This window comes from Eptatretus burgeri, chromosome 15 (assembly GCF_056783735.1).
Source record: "Eptatretus burgeri isolate ZD-2024b chromosome 15, Ebu_testis_v1, whole genome shotgun sequence".
Taxonomy (NCBI): domain Eukaryota; kingdom Metazoa; phylum Chordata; class Myxini; order Myxiniformes; family Myxinidae; genus Eptatretus; species Eptatretus burgeri.
Genome location: NC_140975.1, coordinates 24,803,361 through 24,808,360, shown reverse-complemented (window position 1 = coordinate 24,808,360; position 5,000 = coordinate 24,803,361).

The window sequence follows — 5,000 nt, the reverse complement described above, 5'->3', positions numbered from 1 at the left end:
TGCAGGAACACGGACTCGCCCAACTGAACCCAGAGCCCGAAATGGGTGCGGCAGCGGTCGCGGTGTATGACACCTTCCCCCCCCCTCTCCACCAAAACCCTTCCCCAACCCCTGCCGAAACGGCTCACTCAAGCGCACCCGACATGGCCCAGCTATGCGCCATGCTGGCGGCAATGACAGCAAGGATGGATGCAAATACAAACGAAATGAAAGGCATGAACGAAAAGATGAATGCGGAAATGATCGAAAAAATGGATGCGAATATGAAAAACGAAATGAAAGGCATGAACGAAAAGATGGATACAAACACAAATGAAATGAAAAACGAAATGAAAGGCATGAACGAAAAGATGGATACAAATACAAATGAAGTGAAAACGACGATGGATGCGAATACACAGCAAATGAGGGAAGAAATGAAAGAGCTGCGGGGTGAGACGCAGAACATGGGCCGATGCCTGCAGGCGGGCATGAAGGCCGTGACCAGGGAGCTGGGAATGGCGACTCCACGTGTGGGAGCAAACGAGCTGGAAGGGGGTGCAACGGCTGACAGGCCTGCGGTGGAGGCGGGTAAAAAAATAATTCGGGGGGCGTGTTGGGCGAGGGTCGTGACAGAAGAATCGACGGTGACCAAAAGGGAAAAATTAAATGGGGAGACCAAAACGTGTGAGACGAGACACGAGGTGACGACAAAGGAAATAATAATAGTTGAGACAAGGGAGGTAAAGGGTGAAGAGTTGGCAGAGACACGGGAGATGGGAACGATAGAGGGAAGACGACACGATGAAGACAGGGTAAGTGACGCACACACACACACGGAGGTAGTGGAGGATAATGGGGGTGAGCTGGCGGACTGGGTAGAGACCCAGTGCGAGCACCTGGATGGCCTCCTCCAGGAACGAGGGGAGGGAGTATGCCCCCTTGAGGTGAGTCACGACCAGGTGAGTTCGGTCGTGCTTTGCGAGGTTGAGGGGAGGAGTGCTGTGGACAGGTGCACGGAGAGCTTGGGGGGTATAGAGGCCCCGGAGACCCTTGTGGGGACACGAATCCCCAGTGTGGTTGTCCCTGTGTGTGTGGTGCAAGGTGTGAGTGCGTCCCCGTGTGTGGAAGCGACCCCGTGTGTGAGTGGTGTGGTGGCGATGGTGCCGGAGTACGTGCTTCCCAGCACGCCGTGTGTGGATGAGGCACGGAGTGTGGATGAGGCACCGCGGTTGAGTGCCCCCGCGTGTGTGGATGAGGCACGGAGTGTGGATGAGGCACAGCGGTTGAGTGCCCCCGCGTGTGTGAGTAGTATGGTTTGTGTGAGTAGTGAGGCACGCGTGAGTGAACGGCCGTATGCAAGGGAGACCGTGTGTGTGAGAGAGCGGTATGTGAGGGAGATGTCGGTTGGCATGCGGGAGCACGCAGCCGCGTCTCCCGGTGTGAATGTGATGAAGTGGACTGTGTGCGTCGTAACACGCAGGTGTGCGTGGGTTGAATGGACACGGAGACGGCGACAGAGGAGAGAAAGCCGAGTAGCGGCTGTAGTTGTTTCGGGGACCGTGCCGGGTTCACCCAGCAGTGAGCACGCGGTCCGTGCTGTGCAACGCACGAGACCGCCACGTGCTCGCTTGCGAGAGTGAAGTCCCGGTCCGGAAACGCCAGCGGTGGATTTGCCGATCCCGCGGACGGACAAAGTTTAGGCAGGTAAACGGATTTGGACCGGACGGGTTCTCCACGCGATCGTGTGTGTTAAGCTCCAACGGGCAAAGCACATGTGTTCGCGTGGGGAACCCCTCGAGACGTGGGGCTTGTGTTTTTTTTTTTTTTGCGCACGGTGACGTCATGGCTGCACGTGTGGTTGGAATCCGGCAGGAGGGGTATCTCTGCCGGATGGTACCGTCCAAGGAGGGACGAGGTACACGTGCAGCTGCATGACGTCACGGGCAGGTGCAAAGTGCGCGAGTTGCCGCGCTGGTGATGCGCATAAAAAAAAAAAAAAAAAGCAAGCCTCACTTTCGGGTGCAAAGGATTCCTGGGCAAGGGGTGAAAGACCCCCTTACCTGGGCACAGGATGGAAACTAGTTAGGGGGAAGGGTTAGCTTAGTTAGACCGACTTCATGGGGCAGGGGTAAGTCCTCATGGAGTCCGTGGAATGGACTAGTTAGAGGGATTGTAGCCAGATTTAGTTTGGGAAATAAAATGATTTATTTTGGAGACAGAGACAGACTTTGGATGTGTAGTGGGGACATAGTTTAGCTACGTAGAGTTAAAAGGAACGTGCTATAGTTTAAGGGACGACGTGGGAGCACGAGTTAGTTAGGGGGTGCAGTTAGAAGGATGGCAGAGTTCAGCGGTGTGTGTGTTGAAGAGTTGTGAGGTGAAGACATGATGAGTGAGTGAGGCCAGCGGGTCTGTGTGAATGGAGCGAATGGGGAATGCATGGTGCGATGAGTGATTGGGGGGAGGAGTGACTCCCGCCCAAGGGACCCCCGGGGTCAGTGTAGAGTGAGTTAGCTGGGTTAGTTAAATTGAAAAATGGAGGTCGTTTTGTTGTTGGTGGGAAAGTAGGCTCGAAACCCATTTGGAGGGGTGCAGGAGCCCTGTTGATGGGCTTGGGAGCGTGGCTGCGAAAGGTGAGTATCGCTGAGTGGGTACCCCGGGCACCAGGCTAGTCGGCCGCGGTAGGCCATGGGCCCATGGGGGGCCGGGATAGAGTAGTGGGCACGGGTGCGCCTGCTTGGTGCGGGGGCCCGGGGCGCCATTAGCCGCGTGGGCAGTGTTGTGGGCACGGGTGACCCTCGGAAAGGGGCCCGGGAGGCCGGCCTGCCACGTGTGCGTTTCAGGGGAGGTGCCATGGGGGGCACTCCCCGGTGTTAGGGAGCTGGTAGGCTCGGAGGCAGTGTAGTGCCCGGGGGTGCCATAGCGGGAGATTCGGCAGAGGGTCGTGCCTGCCAAAGGGAGCCACGTGTCCCAGCCAGGAGACCGTGTGAGGGCACGGAGAGAAAATTGGGGGGCGAGGCCCGAAATTGTGAGGACACCAACACAGGCGACGGGAATCTGGGTTGTTAGAACCAATAGTTTAAGCGAGAGGCGCTTGTTGAAAGCCCCGGGGTAGTTTAACAGTTAAATGGTTATTGTAGATTAGGAGATGTACCCCTCCGCACCATCCATCCCCACGCTCTCGTTGTGGGCCGCTGGACCCACTTTGGTTATAGATCGCCGAACTCTGGGGAGGCCATTCTGAGGCTTCGTTGGGCCTCGGCACCGGACGTTAGCTCTCCCTTATTCCCCTCCGGGAAGGGAACGTAGGGGTTGGGAGTAGGCTAGGTGACAGGATAGGTTAGCCGAACAAGGACGATAAAGGGGGTTAGGGGACGATTTATAGTGGGGAAGTAAAAATAAAAACAACAAAAAAATAAGTTGGGGCTAAATTGGGGTTTGACAAATTAAGGGAGTGGGTATGTACAGTGACAGGCAAAGGCGATAGGTTGGGAGGGAGACAGGTAGGTAGGTCCGAGCCCGCCTTCCAAGTGGCCAGCACCACCGCACTCCCTCCACCAACCTCCACGGAACGGCAAAGGCTGGCCACTTCATCTGCTGGCTGCTGTGCTGCAAGGCCTGTGCCGGCTGGATCGTCTGCAGCTGCTGTGCTGCAAGGCCTGTGCCGGCCAGTTCATCTGCTGGCTGTTTTTCTTCAAGGCCTGTGCCGGCCAGTTCATCTGCCGGCTGTGTTTGCCTGCAGCGGCCTTCTTCTGCGGGCTGTGTTTGCCTGCAGCGGCCTTCTTCTGCGGGCTGTGTTTGCCTGCTGCCTTTGCCATGCCATGCCCACTGCCCACGTTCACCAGCCCCGTTCAATTTTTGCTTTGCCCCCCCCCTGTTCATTTCCATGTGCGCCAGGATCAAGGCAACAGTTTGCAAGCTGCAAGAACTGCCCTGTTGGCAGCTACAACACGGGCCTGCAGTGGCGGCCCGTGCACCGTGTTTGTGTTCATGCATCCATTCGTTGTGCTCATTGCGTGTGCCACTTGAGCTGGCACGGAGACTGCGTTTGTGCGGCCCATGCACCGTTGTGGTTCACTGCGTTCAGTTCAAAAGGGAAGGCCTTGGACTGCGTGTGAGCAGCCAGCCACGTTCCCTGTCACCTGCATTGTTTTGAGCCAGAGACTGCATGCGAGCAGCCTGGCTCCCTGTTAACTGCTTTCTTTTTGCAGAGTTCAATGATCCTGGGCCATGGTTTAGTGTAAAATTTGTAAGTTAAGGTTAAGATGTACTGTAAATATGAGTGCGCCCCCGGCATGTTTGTCTTAGCGCCGGCAATTTTATTTAAGTCGTCCGTGTGAGTGAGTTTGTTTAGGTAGTTACGCAGCCCTCAGGTTATTTATTTTGGGGACACGAATACCATGAATGTCGCACTCAGGGATCCGTAGGTAAAATGTACTAGGGGAAAACTACACATGATGGCACACGAAAATTTGACGACTCGGGACGAGTCTGTAAAAAGGGGAGGGGGTAGTGTTGTGGTTACCAAATTCGCAAACCACCATTCAGGTCCCTTAGGTGAGGTATCTCGGTAAGTACATGTGTAGTTAGGCCCAAACCCGTTGTCTAGTGGGAATACATGTCATTCATGCGTGCTGCGACTCTTCAGGATAGCCGTTTTTCTTTTACTATCTTTAATTTGGACCAACCGCCATGATTACCACCACAACCACAACATCAACCACCAACCACAACGCCGCTTCACCACAACCGCCACGACCTTCACGTCACACCTCGCAACCGTCGCATCGCCACCGTTCTTGCGCCGCCTGTGGGTACCGGTGTTGGACTCGTGCAGGGCGCGCGCCGAACAGCGTGTACAAAATCACGGATTTTGTGCTTCAAAAACGGATCAAAAACGACACACGCCCACTTTTTGCCGTCCAATCGGGGAGCGAGGGGCGAATTGGCCCCGCCCCCAGGGCGATCGATATATGCAAATTTATGGATCAAAAAGCCTTCACGCCCACTTTTTCTCG